This window comes from Lagopus leucura, unplaced genomic scaffold (genome assembly GCF_019238085.1).
Source record: "Lagopus leucura isolate 7727_CA_CO unplaced genomic scaffold, USGS_WTPT01 Super-Scaffold_1, whole genome shotgun sequence".
NCBI lineage: Eukaryota > Metazoa > Chordata > Aves > Galliformes > Phasianidae > Lagopus > Lagopus leucura.
Genome location: NW_024962250.1, coordinates 10,011,983 through 10,029,962, shown reverse-complemented (window position 1 = coordinate 10,029,962; position 17,980 = coordinate 10,011,983). Strand labels below are relative to the sequence as shown.

General features: G+C 45.2%; 1 long non-coding RNA gene across 2 annotated transcripts; it reads left to right on the top strand.

Moving 5' to 3' along the window:
* The first annotated feature begins 9,815 nt into the window (after nucleotides 1-9,815).
* On the top strand, nucleotides 9,816-14,965 carry LOC122179069. Of its 2 annotated transcripts, XR_006178525.1 has the most exons (5): nucleotides 9,816-9,850; nucleotides 9,953-9,986; nucleotides 12,835-12,907; nucleotides 13,044-13,212; nucleotides 13,833-14,965. It is a non-coding gene; the product is annotated as an uncharacterized LOC122179069 (long non-coding RNA). The 2 variants fall into 2 exon arrangements; XR_006178526.1 differs by lacking the exon at nucleotides 9,953-9,986.
* The last annotated feature ends 3,015 nt before the right edge of the window (nucleotides 14,966-17,980 follow it).

Sequence of the window (17,980 nt, the reverse complement as noted above, 5' to 3'; positions counted from 1 at the left end):
CTCTGCACAGACTGAGGCCTGAGGATGCTTCAGTTCATTTCCTCCCTGACTCACCGCACCTGATCGTAACAGTGAGAGAACATAAATGCAGGTGAAGCTGTCTTTAACATTGTTTGCAGAGTGCCTGAAACCTTCAGTTGAAGAGGTTGCATTTTTCAAGACGAGCAGCAGACATCTGATGAGTGCTGCTCTCCCCAGCAAGTGCCTCACATCGGTAGGCCGCTGTGCCGCCGCACTCCTTGCAGTGCTGCTGGCAGCCTGAGGGCTGCGATTCCCTCACAGCCATCTTGGCCTGAAAGCAGCGCTGAAACCAGCTTTGGTTCCAGAGTTCTGCCCTGACTTTCCAGCTAGTTCTCTCAGCTGATGTCCCCCACTCAATGCTCATGCTTGATTTAACTGCAGCTTATTTAAGGAGAACCCCCTTATTTAAGGGTTTTTCTTGGGTTCTGCATATACGCTTCTTAGATAACTTGCTGTATTGATGAGTGTAAAGATGTATTCATTCTCAGATATCTCATAGCACCAAAGAGTGATGCTTGCAACCAAACATGTCTCTTTGTATTGCAATTACAATATATTACTGAAATACATATTACTGTACATAGTTGAACAACAAATGTTTTCATTCTTATGTCAGAAAATGCTGGATGCTTCTTCTTCTTCTTCTTTTTTTTTTTTTTTTTAAATTGGATTAATTTGCATTCCTGATGTCAATTTGCACTGAAACAGTACAAGAGAGCACCTTATGATTTTTTCAGTTAAAAAGAATAACATGAAGTGACATTAAGTAACCAATATTTTTTAAGAACTTAATTTCTGCTTAAAACGAGGAAGTATTACCCCTTTTGTGGTTAACCACTTTTGTGGTTAATCAAAGCAATGGTTCCAGGATCCAAGATCCCTTAGCTTCTGGGATTGCTAAATATTGTATTTATTTTCATGTGGAATAGAAGAAGAGGGGGACAGCCTTTCCTCTTCGGTTTCCCATCGGTCTCCCAGCTTTACATAGAGCTAATAACTGCATTACACTAATTGGAAAGCCAAAATAAAGGAAATATTTTTTGTATTTTCAAGGGGCACGTATGGCCAAGAGAGTGCTGTAGAGCTTATCCTGACATTCTCCATTCTGTTCCCTATTCCTTCCCAAAGTGTTCCTGACACTTCATTTTCTGCTACCAAACATAAGCTGAGCTGACCTTATTCCCAAGAGCCAGCTCAAGAGCCCATCTTGACGTAATGAGGTCAGCGCTGCTTTTCCCATGTCCATTATTTTGAGTTTCTGGGTTGCAGTTTATCTACTCTTTTCTCACCTTGTCACTGGGTAGCATATGGCTGTTCCTCAGCTCTCCACAGGTATCCCTTGTGGTTTTACTCAGTATATCCTCGTGGCACCATAAGGTTTCTCACTTCCACTACCCACTCATTTTCCAGGTAACTTACCAAGTCCACTCACTGAGCATCAAAGCCTCCGGCACTCATCCTTCCCAGGCTGCCATGGTGACCTTCCTCCATTGTGAAATTTTGCAGCTTGTTTCCACCTTTTATTTCCTATCCTTTAATCATTCATTCCTTCCTTTATCACATTAGAGCTTATTTTTCTGAAAGACTTTTGGGGCAGAAGCTTGCCTCAGGGCCCTTTTGTAGGATCAGCAGATGCTTGGAGGCAGTGACTCCGTCTTGTCTGCACACTTGATGGCTGCTTCACAGTCCTCTGACTGGGCTCCCAGCTAGAAGACAGCCTGGGAGGTGAAAAAAGGTGCATACAGGAGAAAATGCTGCTATTACCTCCCTTTTGCAATCCAGCCTGGTGTACAGAATTTGTGCAGGGTGCTGCAAGGCTGCTGAATCACCTCCTTTGTCCAAGGGGACTTGGAATTGCATCTCCCGGGAAAGCACACCAGGTTACCAGCTGGATCTGTTTTATCCCAGCTTTTCTTGTTAGAGCTCTTCATGTATTGACTCAGAAATCTATCCTAGCAACAGCCCTTCAGGTTACTTTTATCCATTCCTGTTTTGGTGACTATTTGGTTCCTTCACTTTGGTTCCCCTACACCTGAGCTCCTATGATGGGGAAAGACACAGACCCACAACCCTGCACACCACATGTCCAGCAGGGAAGCCTGAAGGAGAGACTCCAAGGGAGGATTGCTAAATCCAGCACTGGTCTTGAAGGAGAAATCAGAAATCCCACTGAAGGTAAAGAGGGTGAGGAAAAGGCAGGATTGAGGCATGCACAGCTGTCAAGGGGAAAAGACCTACAAGTAGTTCCTGGATGATGAAGGCTGGGAGCCTTCAGGTAACAGCATTCACAGAATTCAGCCTTTCAGTACCTAAAGGGGAGCTGAAGGAAAGAAGGGCACAGACTCTTGCAGCAGTGGTGTAAAAGGAGAGAGCACAGACTCTTTCTACCAGCCAGAGATGCTGCTGTGGGGTGCAGGCAGCTGCCAGGCTGTGGTGATTCTCCCCCATTTGTGGGATTTCCTCCCAGCTGGGGTGCAATGGGGTGGGTGGCACACTGCTCGCTCCTCTGTGCTCTTGCAGATGGAATTAATTGTGAGTCTCTCTAGGTGAAACAAAGCACTTGCACACGTTCTACATAGGCTAATCCTTCTATGTTTCCCAAGGGCAGACCAAGCCCAGTAAGATCTTTTCTGTATCTGATGTCTGTGATAAAGACAGAAATCCTTAGGTATGGTATTAGCTGACACAGGGATACTCTAATGTACTTTGTAACTCACTTTGTATTTATGAGGCCTGACAGCTATTTCCAAAATGTTCTTCAGGACTGTCTGGTCTCCTTAGAGAGATTTCTTCTTGCAGTGTCAGGTACTTCGCTATCAAAAGACAATGATAAAAATGTGCGTAGCAGCTTTTCTCTGTGTTTTGAATACGGCAGAAGCAGCAGTAAGATATTGCTGAGACAGTCGGGAGCTTGGCTTTGGGTTTCTCTTGCTCCTTTCAGCCTCAGATAATAAGTTGGGCCTCGTCACTTCTCCTGTCAGTGCTACAACTTCTTTGGAGGTACTCAGAGCCTTTGGAAGCTGCCCGATCTGAGCAGCTTTGGAAGACACCACAAGGCTCCCTCTGCAGAACTCCTTCATTCACTGCTCTGGTTCTGGGGAGGGTCTGCTCATGGCTGGGAGCTGCTCCAGCAGGATGAAAGCCTCTTGAGCTGGAGAGGACTTTCAGCAGTAGGGAGGTTTCTGATCCTGAAGCTAACAGAAAGATTTGCTCTGGACTGAAGATGTGCTGGCTCACGCTGGATAGGATTTTTGGCAGCTCACATGGCTGTCAGATGACGACGCTATGTGCATTCAGTGGCAGACAGGAGCTGGGAGAAGCAGAGCAGATTGCAGCAGCCAGGAGGTAGCCTCATGCAGGGGCGGTGGGAGGCTCAGGCGTGGCTGAAAACACAGCTTCCATAGAGATGGAGGAGGAGGCGGATAGGAACTGTGACAATCCCAACGTCATCTTCAGCACGTTTGTCTGCACTGGGAGGATGAAGAGAGAAATGCTTGACATTTTCCCAGCCATTTCTGTGAATTATAAGGTTTAGGAGGTGCTAAAGATGTTGCTAGATGATGCTCTCCTCTAAGTGCTTGTCCTTGGTTGGAAAGGTGGCAGCAGGCACTCCAGACCAGCACACAGGGTGCCATGTGCTCTCTGTTCCTGTGGCAGCTCAGTTAGGGCTTCTCTTCTAGCCCAGCTCCACTGGACCACCAGAAATCAGACCAGGTTTCTCTATAAGTCCTATAGTTGGACAAAAATAAGGTGACTGTCTCACAGTTGTGAGACAGTTTTAAATAGGAATTGTGCTGTAACACAGGCTACTCCTGCTCTCAACTCCAAAAGATGGCACGGATAGATGAATTTCTGCAGGGCTTCCTGCTCTGCTTGTAGCCATATGAGCATCGCTCAGAAGTGGCTGCATCAAAAAAGCTGTTTGTAGGTGGATGGCCCCAAATTCTAGAGCCAGTAGCTAATGTATTGATCTTGACCTTGTTCTGTTCATCCTGCATACGAAACACCTGAGTTTCTAGATAGTGCAGAATTACAGGAAATACGAAGCAGTTTACCCATAGGTGCCCCCTTACAACTAGGAAGGCTGAGAATGGCATTAAACCAGTAGAGGGGAGATGCAGGTTAGATGTTAGGAAGAAGTTCCTCACTCAGATGGTGGTGAGGCAGCAGCACAGCTGCCCAGAGAGCTGGGGGTGCCCCGTCCCTGGAGGTGCTCAAGGGCAGTCGGGATGGGGCCCCGGGCAGTTGAGCTAGTGGGGTCAGGGTTGCCCACGGCACAGGGTGGGCGCGACTCATCTTGGAGGCCTCTTCCAACCGCAGGGGCGGCCATACCGTAGCCAGGTCTCACCTCCAGGTGGCACTGCTGCACATCGGCAAGGGCTGCAGGCACCTTCTCTGCTCCAAACGGACCGAAATCACACGGTAGCAGGAGGCGCGGTCCGGGCTCCCTCTGGCGGCCCCGCCGCTCTCTGCAGACGGACAGAAGGGATTTTTTTTCCCGTTGTTTCCAATTATTTCAGACTGATTTTGCGCAATCCGATTCACGCCTCCGCCTCGGGTTCCCGGTGAGGAGAATCGGCTCCGCTTTTCCTGTGAACTGTTTTGAGACCTGCTCTGTATACATTCACTTTTTCAAGTCCGCACTCCCCCGTGGTATGTCATGCATAAAAGTTGTGAGATGTTTCTTTAGGGAATTGAGGCTGGCTTCTCTGGTTTTGGAACTGCGGCTCTCAGGGGCAGCTGAGTGTTTCTCAGCTATAAGTGCCATCAGCGGGATACAGCTGCCATGGGAAGTGCAGGGTGTGCTGGTAGCCGGGCAGGAGTCTGCCAGTAACGGTGTGTGTGCCGTGTTCTCCCCTGCCTTCACACCTTTCACACACAGGGCAGCAGAAGGTGTCACTGGGTGCTATTTTTCCTCGTGGAGGAATTCAACGACACGTTTGGTTTCATCTGCATTTTCATGTCAGATGCCTTTCTGTTAGACTGCCCCTCTGCTGCTGTCTGTCTCATAGCAACAACTTGTAAAGAAAATTGGTGAAATGGTTCAACCTATTCTGCTACACCACCAATATCCACCTGTGATGTCATGGGCCAACATCCTAAAATAGGAGGCATTACTTTTGGAGCAACTCTCCTAAGTGGCAGCTCTGCTCATTCCTTCTGCTTCCCCTCCCATCTTTTTACAGTTGTAAAGTGTTTTAGCTGCATAGTTTGCTTGTCAAAGTCCATTTTGCTCCTGCTGTGCTGAATCAAGGCTGCAGACAGTGGAGCTCCCTCTCAGCAGGTGGCTTCGGTTGTCAAGTGATAAGAGCTGCACAGCTCCTGCTTGTTACATCCACTGTTGTGGGCTAATGGATGTGGCTGCTAAACTTAAAGCGGCAGCTGATGCAGAACAGGCCCCAGTGTGCCCTATGGTTTCCTGGGATGGAGCTTTTAGTTGTTTGGATGGGTGGAAGATGGCAGTGGGTTCAGTTTAACCTTTAAACACCATTTGTTCATCGGCTAAAAGAAATCTGCTTACTGATTTTTGATGCTTTCAGTGTAGCTATGCAGCCATGAAAACAGCACGGGAACCTTCTCGGAGTGAAATGCGTAGTGTTGGTGCATGAGGATTGGTTTGCTTGTAGGACTTAGAAAACAAAGCTCTTGCTGCCATCAGGACACTCTCTCCTCAGTCAGCGGGCAGCTCAGCAGAAGCAAGGAGGGAGCAGCACAGAGCAGTGTGGAGCTCTGACGGTGGGAGCAGAGTTGGCAGTCCCATGGGACACACTGGGTAATGAAACAGGGCACTGAGAGGAGCTGCATCCTCTAGAGGCCTGCTCTCCAACCCACGTTTTGAGAAGTAGCCTGGTCTTCCTCCTGGATGTCCTTCTCTATTGTTAGCAACTCCTTTCTGCTCTTTTCCTATAGCAGACTTCAGGGCTGAAGTACTCAGCTGTGCCCAGCTGGGGAACCTGAAAAAGAATGAGCTGCTTGATATGCAGGGAAAAAGTTGCTCTTGCAGCTTTGGTTGAGAAATAGTTCATCACCACAAACCCTCCAGGGCAAGTAGAGTAAAGCCAAGATGCAGGATTTGGTCACAGGGCTGTGTGTAGCACACTCTAGTCATCCTAGCAACAAGCAGCGTCAGGGACAACACTGCATCTACTGCTGCTGGGCCTTACCCTTCTCTGTTTTATGTGCAGCTCTCTCATTTCTAATAGAACCAAACAGAGACTGGCATATTTTAGAGATTTGCCCAGAGAGGCAGTGGGTGCCCTATCATTGGAGACATTCAAGGTCAGGCTGGAGCGGCTCTGAGCACCCTGATCAGCACCCTAATCTCACTGTAGGTGTCCCTGTTCATTATAGGGGAGTTGGGCTAGATGGCCTTCATGAGTCCCTTCCAACTCAAATGATTCTACGATACCAACAAAAGCAGACTCTATTCCTACCTTTAGAATGAAGGTGGGTGAGCACTGGCCAGCAGGCAGACTGCTGAGCCAGTGCCTCCCACTCCTCTTCCCCTCAGATCTCTCAGCATTTGAAGCTAGGCTACAAGGGCTGTTAGCCCCACATGTAATTCATAAAGCCAGCACTGGGCAAGGTTATGATATAGAGAGCAAGCGTCTGCTTGATTGCAATTAGCAAGCTTTACACTTCCAGCATCTCCTCAGCACAAGGGAGATGGAGGAGGTGGCTGCAGTGACAGTAGGAGCAGCAGTGCTTGCCAAGGCCCCTGTGCACTAAGGACTGAGAAGAAGTAGTCATGGAGGGCTCCCACCTCCATCTCTGGGAAGCCATGAGGCACAGTTGTGCTCTGCTAGGTGCTATCCTGAAGCTCCGGATGCATGCTTTGGAGAGGGGAGACAGCAATTCTAAGTTTATGCAGCAGCCTGCACAACCCCAAGTGAGCTTCCCCCATGCTCTCACAGCTGTTGTAGAGTAACGCTATCAAATAATAGCAGTAACGGCACTCTGTTGTATCACAGGAACCAGGGCAGTGCTGCAGACGCCTGTCTAAAGCACCACGCTCAGCTGAGAGCTGCTTTGCCCTGTGGCTGCCCGCTGTGGCTCTCTCAGTCCACCAGTTCTCCTCCGGGTTTTGTGCCTTTCTGCTGCTGGTGCCCGCTGGGGGGAGCCGCTGCCCGCTCATTGCTGCTCCGGCAAACGTCTCTGAGTAAAATCGAGGTGGAGCAACGGCCACCATGGGCACCTGGGAGCGAAGCGGCTCTTTCAGGGCCTTAGAGCCCCTTCCGCTCTGTTTCTGAAATCAAGTAAGCAAACAAAAGCCTCCGAGTTTTCCTGAGAGTGACCTCTGTAAGCCCCCAGGCAGCAGTTCACCTGTGCTGTGGCACTGTGGCTCTGCAGCCGGTCAAGAACAAACAGCTTTAAAATGTACTTCTTCCTTCCACAGCAGGGGAAGGAAGACACCCCCCACGTGCCTCCTGACACAGGCAACAGTATCTGAAGGATGCTCGCAGGTTTCCCAGTCTCTTTGCTTCCCTGCAGAAGAGCCTAGGAGGAGGGAATGATGCTGCAGCCGCCACCAGCCCACAGGGAAAGCATCCTGCAGAGAAACAGCACATCTCGGCATCCCTGGGGCTCACTGAGCTCTGCAGGATCAGCAGTTAGGAAGTTAAAGAAACGATACTTCCCTTTCTTTGGGTAGAGCTGCGCATCTGTTATGTCTAGACCTCTTGGAACAGTCCTCTCTTCTCCCACACCTTTCTGCTGAAGCAGATCAGGTTGCAGGAGAGGTTGTAGCTTTGTGGGGGTAAGCTGTTCCATTTTATCTCTGTCCTCAGTGCAAGTGAAAGATGCTGGAACCCACACCTTTACATGGGCACTTCTGTACCGTGACATATTATGAGTTCTGTAGTTAGTTTTCCTGAACAGGGAAGTAAAGAAAAGGTATAAATCACGAGCAGTCTATGCGGGAGTGAATGAACATACAAAGAGAGTTACTTAGTGGTAGGATGCAGATGCATGTGTAGACAACAGCCTTTAGCAACTCTTAGCTGAGTCCCTCAGGCAGTGTGCTGGTATGGAAGGAGATGGAGTAAGAGGCAGAAGAAGGCCTGGCTGCCAACTGCGAGGAGGAAGGTGGTGTTCTGGGAGCTGCTGAGCAGAGGGGACGTAGTTCAGAGGCAGGCTCGCTTTATAGACCCATGGCATCCATCATTGCCTGTGCAGAGAGAAAGCAGAGCTCCCACGTCACTGAATGATCTTCTGATCAATAAGCATATTCTCATTGTTGCAGAACACCTGTGTGTCAACACCTTCCTTCAATGCTTGTTCAAGACATTTGGCTTCTTGCAGAGTGCTCCTGGCACAGGTGAGGGAGGACAGCTTGCTAATGGTCTTTTGCTGTTGAATTTCTTTCAGCAGCTTCTTCCCTGAAGAGCTTCTAATGAGACTGACCTTTATTAGCTAATTAGGCTCATTCAGATGACACAATCCCATTTAGTGTTTCATGGTTGTTGGTTTTTTTTTTTTCTTTTTTTTTTTTTTTTTTTTTTTTTTTCCAGTATTCTATATTTGGGTCTCACCCTTAGGCAGGTTGGGAGGGGATTGCCTCCATGTGCAGAGCAGAGCCCATGACAGCTCCCTGCCCAGCTAACACTGCCCAGCTGCCAAGTGAGCACAGGCACTGTGGTGGCACTGGCTTCATTCACTGTTTTAAACTGCTTCACTTAGCAGCACTGTAACCTTCTCACCTTGCATATCTAGTTATATTAACAGTTTTCTGCATGAGAAGGATGTCTTGTAATAACTAACATTAATATCAAAGTATTCCAATGAAGAAAAACTGTTAGAAAAGGAAATCACAACAACAAAAGAAAAACTTAGCAAATTACTTCGTAGTAAGTTCCTCTGATGTAGCATACACATTAAATGAATCTTATGAGGATTGATGTAACTTGCCAACATCCCAGACTTTCTTTGCAAAAGCAAGCTGTGGTTCATTAGCACTTTATAGGCATGGAATTTCTTCCCTGCCTCGGTCTCTGCTGTTACCACCTGTGCTGTGGTCTGGGTTTGATGCTGCCCTGTCAGCCAGCCCTCACCAAATCCATTCTGAGCTGCAGGGCTGCTATGGGCTGAGTGTGAGGTACCACACAGTTACAGTGCCTTCAGCTGCGTGCATTTACTGCAACTAAGCTGCTAGAAAGCTTCTGTTACATTTCCCTTACAAGACTGATTTTCCAGGGAATAGAAGCCATTATGGAAGCCTTCACAGCAATTTCCTTGCTTAGCAGGTTAGCTCTTTGGAAAGGCAATGAAAGCCTTGCATTCAAGGAGAGGGCTGAAAGCATCACAAGGCTGACAATAAATGCAGACCTATTTATGTCAAGATCCAACAACTGTAGAAACCACACAGACTTCCAAAAAAAATCCTGGCAGAGATCTCATCCCTGAAACAGAGGAGAGAACTACAGCACTTTCCAGAGCCTGTGGCTAAGGCAGGGCTGACCCAGGACAAGTAGCTTCAGAGCATTTTGCTTACTGCTGGCTAAAGGGTGGAACTGTTCCACCTTTGCACGTCCCCCAGGAAAGGGGAGGGCTGGATTAATGCTCAGGCATTATGATCTTGTAACCACATTCCCTTGCTGGGAGAGAAAGTATATGGGAACTGCTGAATCATGGCCTGAACCTCTGATTGATCACCCAAGATGAGCCATGAGTCAGCCTCAGGAGCAGAGGTGAAGGCAATTCACCTGTGCTGCCGGAAGGGGTGGAGCCTGGCTGCATCTCTCCTAGACCCATTTAAGAGCTGGCTACCAGTGGGGAAGGATCTCTTCTGGAGATTTCTTCTCTGGAGTTTTGCAGTGAGCCCAGGACACAGGTAAGCACTCCATCTATTCTCTTTTTGTTATTAAAACTTGCTTAGCCAAACTCTCTGGTTTATTTCATAATTATAATATCTTTATATTCATTGATTACACAGAGGTGATCTGATCTGAATATAAACTAGCTCAGAGGTAAGCACTTGTTATTTACTGTCCTTCTTGGTACTTAGCAGAAAAGGCAGATAGCCTCTTATTTAATGAGTGCATGGTAACTGCTGAGTCACGGCCTGAACCATTGATTGAGCACCTGGGGAAAAGACCTGGTCAGTCCTGGGAGCACAGGTGAAAGCAATTCAGATGCATAACCCAAAGGGGTACAGCCTGGCTGCACCTCTCTTAGACCCTGTTTAAGGGCTGACTGTGACTGGGGAAGGATCTCTTTCTGGAGATCTCTCCTTGATGAAGCTTTTGCCTGTGAATCTAGGATCTTCTGGTATGGGTGAGCAATCTTATATTATCTTATATCTTAATATGGGAGGGTGGTTGGACTAGATGGTCTTGCAGGTCGTTTCCAACCTTGTGATTCTGTGATTCTGTGTCCCTGGCAGTGTTCAGGAGGCGCCTGGATGAGGAGCTACGAGAGATGGTTTAGTAGCTTGTGGCACTGATAGGAATGGAAGGGTGGTTGGACTAGATGATCTTGCAGGTCGTTTCCAACCTTGTGATTCTGTGATCTTCTTCCTTTATGGCACCTTTCTATTGCCCTAGTCCTTCTATCATCACATCTCTATTGTAGTGCCTTGCTAGTTGTATTGGTCCGTCCAGGTGTTATAGTGAGCAATGTGAAAGGTCTTTTCCTGTGAGGTCAAGTAATTGGGTGGGAAAGGATGGTTCCTGAAAATAGAGAGAATGCAGCATAGACTCTCTCTCATAATTTATGTTCTTTGCTTGTTTTAATTCAAATTGATTGTAGTAGCACACAAAGTCATTGCCCTAGGACTATGCTGTGGTAGAATTAAATCATTATTTCATGTTCCTTTGGTAACAAGTACTCTACTATGGCTGTGATAGACAAGGCATTATCCTGATCTATGCTGTTTGTTGCTGCTCTTTCTACAGCTGATGTTGTTCCTGCTTGTGACCAGAATCTTAAAGCTTTTTCTTGCATATAATCATGCAGCCTAACTTATTAGTCCAGAGACCAGACAGCAGTTGGACCTACCTGCTGTTCACTGCACTCCATGAGCACAGTGAATCTTGCTGCTAGTATGTATCCTGTTGGTACTGAGCTCTCCTGAACGATGTTGGCACTCCTGATTTTATTAAATGTCAGCTTGATTGTCCACACCCTCATCCTCTGGTTTTTACTGCTTTAGTGAAGCGCCCTGTAGGAAGAGAAAGATGGTCTCCTATGAAGCTGAATTATCAGTAGGTATAGAAATTTTCATTGCTGATGGAAAAATCTTTGTGTAGATCCTCTGTGATTTGCTATAATCACATCATTGCTAAATACTGCCTGGGTAAGGAGGAGGTGGAGTGGAGAGCTGGGTTAGAGGACACTTGTTAGAATTTACAGCATTTGTGTTGTTACTGCAGTAACTCCCACTACAACGTATGTGTGGATCACAGTAGATTTAGGAGGTGATAGCCTTTGTTCTTGCTCCCTTTCTCGTTGCTCCTTCACAAAGTCTGTTAGCACCAAGCCCTGAAATAGGCAGAACTGTTGACTGCAGGGAGTCAGGAGCTGCTACTTGTAGACAGAGCAAAACAGCATGTGAACTCCCCTGAGCACAGAGCCTAGTACCCAACACAAACTGTGCTCTGCAGAGGTCTTAAACTTTGCAGTAGAAGTCCTCTTTGCAGTCTCTGCTTTATTCTATTCTGCTTTGTTTAATCGTTCCCTTCCTTTTTGCTGTAGTTGGAATGAGTGTTACTGATTTTGCTGTGATTCTAAGTGGCCTTAGGCTTTGGTCTTCAGTTAGTACTTCAGCATAGTATATTTGCTACATTTTAAATTTAAAATCATCCAGGATTTCCTTTCAAAACTGCACAGCAATATTGCAAGAATGTTTTTGAAGGGGGTGGTGGAGGGGAGAGTACCAGAGAACTTACATCAAACAATTACAGATCAGTATTTGTCCCTTGTGTTGATAAAAGCTGCAGAATGCTCTGGGTGCTGGAAGGGTTGAGGGGAAAAGGCCATTTTCCTTTCCTTAATTGTCCTCGCCTGTCTCCGTGACTGTCAGCTGGTGAGAAGATGACACAGGCAGTCGTGTAAAGGGAACCTGGCCCTAAAAATCACCGGGGTTTGATATGCCAGTGGTGGCAATGCAACTGGAAAATGGAAAGCTCCTTAGGGATAGGTTAGAACAGAAAGACTGTCTCCTGCCAGACCTTTGAAGGGGCATTAAAATCCATTCTCTATCCCATTTGCCACCACCAGCTGGGATAATGCAGAAACAGAACAGAAAGAAGACTGTGAATCAATTTAATTAGGGCACTAATGCTCAATAAAAGAGCAATGCAGAATAAGTGATCTCTAGGTCAGCGACTAGGAGAGTTCCCAGGTATTCCCGGAATGAGAAAAGAATGGTTGGAACTTGCTTTCATCTGTATGCTGCTTAACCCTGTGGTCCCAGTGTCAGACTGTCTTCTCCCAGCAAACTGACAGTAAGCCTCACTCTCTTCCCTGCACTGGCAGTAGTGGTGGCAGTTCCCGACCACCAGCAGCAGATTTGGCAGGTCTGAGGAACACCAGTGCCAGGGGGCTGCTCTGAGGCTCATTGCTGGAGAGGTCTCCTCACACTGCTCGGGATGTGGCTGCGGTACAGGACTGGTGTTGTACCTACCTCTTTGGGCAGGCTGTGGAATTTCAGCGTCAAAACCGAGGTCTTTCTCTTGGTATCATCTCTGCTCCATAGGGTAGGATACCTGTCACCATCTGGTGCTACAGTACCCAGGGAACTCTGTTGATACGGGTCTTGCTGCTAGTTCATCTTGTATTGCCTCGCTCTCAGACAGTGACTTCTTATATCTGCAGTTCACTTCAGAGAGGACCCCAGCAATTTCTGACCAACGCTTTCGGGAGCAATGTGGTTGCCTGTGTGTCAAAGGTAGTGGTGGTGAATAATTAGTAAATATTGCCCAGCAAAACAAGAGGTTGCAGTCTGGGTGGACAGACAAGCTTGTCAATACCTTTACTGTCTTACCTTAATACCTTAAAAGGTATTAATTTGTTTTGATGCCCAGCTTTCTAGGACTGGTTTCACTTGCTTTAATTGGATTACATAGAGGGAGAACTTTGCGTTCAAGAAGATCTGCTTTAATCTACAAATTTCAGCAACAAATTAGAAGGAACACCTGCATGACCATGGGTAACACTGAAATTTATAAATGTTGACACCACATCACATTTATGGTGAGTAAGACTTAGAGTTTTCATTTTCTGCAGTATGGGACTTTTCTTAAAAACATCTGTCTGCTTTCCTAGCAGCTGAGGAGTATGGGTGTACCTGCTGTGGAGCCTTCCACTGCTCCTACAGGGGGTAATAAATGGAGATGCTCGGGTCCTTCTGCCAGTAACAATCTGTTTCCTCAGGTCTGTTTGTTTGTCTACATGGTCTGTAGCAGCATATTCTCTTTTAAGTGACTTTTCCTTCAATTGCAGGTCCCTCCTGGCAGGTTAGGCCCAGCTTGCCATAAGCTTCCAATGGGGACCTGCCGAGTGATTTAAGTTGGGAGTTATGGAAGAAAGGTTTTTTTAAAAAAACCAACAAACAAAAAAAACTATAAACAAGACTAAACAACAATTTCCCAGTACACTTCCAGCAGCACAGGGCAGTGTATCAGTCTCAGTAAGAAATGAAAGTAAATATTAATTCCTATATGATTACTTCTTAGTTACAGCAATCTGTTGCAGGTTTTGTCCTTTGTGTATTTCTAGAACCTTCGTTTTCATTCTTTTGTGCCAGATATCATAGTTTTTCTTAGCCGTTTTGTAAAGACATCAGCTGTTACGTTGTCCTTTGTCACTCACAGAAGACTCAGTGTGAAGGAAGACTCCTTTCCTGGGAGCACAAAGACTTCTGCTGCCATTGCTACTGATGCTTGTCATGCAGCTGACTCCTGAGGGTTCACAATGTGGGATTTAAAAACTGAAAATGGGCATTCCTGCCATGCACAGAGCACTGAATGTCTCATACAGGTTGGGAAAATTCTTGCATCTCTCATTTGCTTTTGCCACGTGCATCTGGGCAACTACTGTATCATATCACCAAAATCTTTTTATTCAGTACTTCTTTCCCTTTCTGTAATTGTTTCTTTTCCTTCTTTGTTCATGGATAATTCCATAGTGTATACATGTTCCTTGGGACCCTTGACAACATTTTCTGCCTCTTCCACTGCTATGCATCCAGACCTGATTTCTCCTCCTGCAGTAGCAAAGTTTGTTTCCTAACAATACTGTAAACTCTTCAAATAACCAAACTGCTTGTAAAGCATCAAGCCCAAGGCAAGAAAGTGGAAAAATATCTAAGAAGAAATAGAGAGAAAATAATGTAAGACCCATAGTTTTTTTTCTTCCATGGCAAAACAGTGGTAGCAGGTATCATCTGCCCTAGTTTTGTGCCTTGCACATTGTTGTGGGACCTTGTGGCATGCTGAAACACTTCAAGAACATGAATTAAAATTGTTGAGAGATCTTGAATATAATTGGTCTTGTATGGGCCAGGAAGATGTATTACATTACTTACCTGGGTCCTTCCTAAATGTTCGGTGAGTTTACAATCCTCTAACAAGTGTTATGGCTTTTGTTAATAGAAGGTTCCAGGAAACAAGTTCTCAAGCAGACTTTCTGATGAAATTGTTTTCTGCTACCAGTATGGTGAAGGACAAAACTCAAAACTAATCTCCAAACCCTTGAAATGAGGTGATGAGTTTCTTAGCAACCTGCTCTGTGTTTGAGATCAAAGGTCACCGTGGTCTAGAACCTGAGCAGAAAACAAAATAAAAAGATGCACTTAATGACTTACCAGCTGAAAAATGACTTGTGTTCCAATTAGAATGAGACACCATCCATGTTTTCTATCTGCAAGTGGGCATTAGGAGAAATGCTGACTCCAGAGATTGCTTTGTGTGCGTTTTACAAGTGATGAAAACTATTTTAATTTATTTGCAAGAATTAATTAAAAATGATTGTAAAAGCAGTATTGCTTCTTGTCTTGCTCTAGTCTTCCTTTTTATTTCTCTCTCTCTGCTAGTCTCCATGCTAGTGACAGCCATTCTTGTTTTCTGTGCCATGAAGGATTAAAAAAAAAAAAAAAAGACTCCTCATAGACTCAATCATTAGCAATTCTCTCATCTTCTGATGTTCCCACCTTCCAAATCTGCTGAGGCATCCAATGTCATCACAATTGCAGTCATCAGCTTCATGAGTCAGAGTCCACAGACTGTTTTTTTTTTTTTTTCAAATGACCATTCACAGGCTTGCTAGTTCTTCTCTGTCCTGGGTTCGTATATTTTTTTTGTGTGTGTTAGCTTACATAGAGATAATGCACTGGGGATGCATGGATTAATGCTGACCTGGGTGTGGGAAAGTAACTTGAATATCCGTCATTATTCTACATTTAAAATTATAGGTGAAAGAAAACCGAAACAATTCCTTTCTGTCCTGGTAACAATAGCCCCCTGTTGTCTTTTCCTGAGAGGCAGAAAGTAAAGATTCTTTCTAGGACAGAAACTACTGTGGTTTCTTGTGGTACACAGACAGCTGTCATGTTAATCCCACCTATCATGGTTTTACTCTTCAGATATTTCTGTGAAGGAGAGAGTCATCTTATAAACCCAACTCACTCATTTTCTTTTACTCTTTGTATGCATATACATACATAGATGTGTCTGTATATACAGAAGTATATATGTATATTTGCCCTCCCCATGGGATGTTGTCAGTAGCAGTAGCAGAAGTTCCCCACTCTTTCTGCTTGAACTTCTCGTGAGTCAGTATGTCTTGGCCATGTTTGTTCCTTGTGCTGATGGAAAAGCCACAAGCGTTGTTGGCTAACAAAGCTGTTTGTATCACACTGATATCTGAATGAGGGTTTAAAAAAAAAAAAATTAAAAAATCCTAGTTTTCACTGGTCAGAATTAATGTGTTCTGGTTGACGTGATGTGTGAGTTATTGATGAAATACATGCTGTTTTTATCAGAAGAAAAGCAAGTCTTTGCAGCAAGGGATGGAGGAAAGGAGAAGGAAGCTGGAGGAAAGCATGTGTGTCTTTATTCTCTACAACATGGGATCTTTTAAAGAAGAACAATATTTTTTTTCTTGCAATTGTCAAACACTGGCAAATAGTGACTTCAGTACTTCAATTAACTCTGAATGTTCCTTCCATAATTAGGAAAAATATCTTCACTGAGAGAGTTGTGAAACATTGGAACAGCCTACCCAAGGAAGCAGTTGAGTCACCGTACTTAGAGGTATATAAAAGTTAAGTGGATGTGGTACTTAGGGACATGGCTTAGTGAGAGATGTGGCAGCACTAGTTCAACAGTACAGTGACCTTGGAGGTCTTTTCACACCTATGTGATTTTGTGATTTACATCTTGAGTTGTGTAGGGATTTTTAGTCTCCACTTACTGCCCAGAGGGAAATGCCAGAGTGAGATCAGTCACCACGATCCTGTGCTGTCTGCAATTCTAAGAGGCAGCAACTTTGTCCTGTGAGCCACCACCTTCCATTGGTGCCTGTGCTGCAGAGCTGTGCAGCTTCTCATCTTGCCAGTGCCTTTTTTACAGTTGATGGATATGTTCCGCCTGCAGACAAGCTTGTGTCTGGGGTGAAATTCAGTTACAGCAATTGTATATTGGGTGAGTTCTGCATAAAAATAGTTAACAAGGAGCTACAATAAAAGGCTATGTTGTACAGAAATTACATCTGCAAGAAATGTGAGCTGCCAGAGGCAGGAGAATCTTTTCTTGAGTGAAGCATAACTACAGCCTTTTCCCAAAAAGACTTTTTGAAAACTTTTTATTAAGTTGCTATGGCTGAAGCAGACCTCAGTGCTTTCTGCTCAGAGATCTGGAGCATGCCCTGGGGTGCCATGCAGGTCTCTCCAGACCAAGGAAGAGCCACGTGCAGCTGCTCCATCGATGGAGGACCAGGGTCTGCCTTTAGGGAATGCACAGAGAAAGGTGCACTGCACAGGCACATGCTGGGGGAAAAATGCCTGATGTTTACTTGCTTTTAGGTCCATTTTGAGTATTGGAGGCAATATATGCAAGTTTTTGCACCATGCTGGAAGTAACTTGTTTTTTTTTACTTGTGGCAAAAAAAAAAAAAACAAAAAAATTCAGTGCTGCATGTATAGAGCTATGTATGCACAAAACCACAAACTTGTCTGTTTTTTAGATAGGAAGGACCTATGTGCTGACCTGTAAAACCACTCATCTTTAACACTTCTTTACATCGTGTCTTCTCATCTAGCTCTTAGAGGGATATTTGGGTGTTCTGCCTATCTGAACAGATCCAGGGATGCTGTTTGCTCCTCTTTTTGATGAAGGTATCCTAATTATCTGTAAGTGTAATTTCTTAACTCTGAATTCTTTTTCTCCTTTTCGTTCCCTAGAGAAGTGTTCAGGTTTGATACAGTTTGGTAGCATGGTAGATTAGATGTAATCCTATACAGCTGATAGCTTTTCTTCATCTAAAGTATACTTAAACTGTAGGTTTTAAAGTTCTTGGTTATGTAGGGCTGAAAAGAAGAGTTTTAGGTTACTGGACTGAAAAGCATATTCATTTTTTCCCCGAGGCCTGGTACAGCATCTAGTTTCTGAACACATTTTTTAATGAATGGAATTCCAGCGTCTTCCTGCAAGTGTTCTGATTGTATGTTTATTTAGTCAAATGGTGTTATCTCATTCCATGGTTATGGGTGTAGAGATATATTTTAGGTGAATGAGGAACAGATTTTGCACTCTTCAAAAATCTCTTCTGTTAATTTCAGCATCTTGATCAAAGATGTTTAACTTAATGGTACAGACACCCCAACCCATGGCTGACCTGCCTTTACTGGATAAGTAGAAGGAAAAAGTGGCAGGTGCATGCATTTCCAGTGACATGCCACTTTACCTGAAGTACACAGCACTAGGTGACTTATTGCATATAGACATGACGTGTTTTTTTTTCC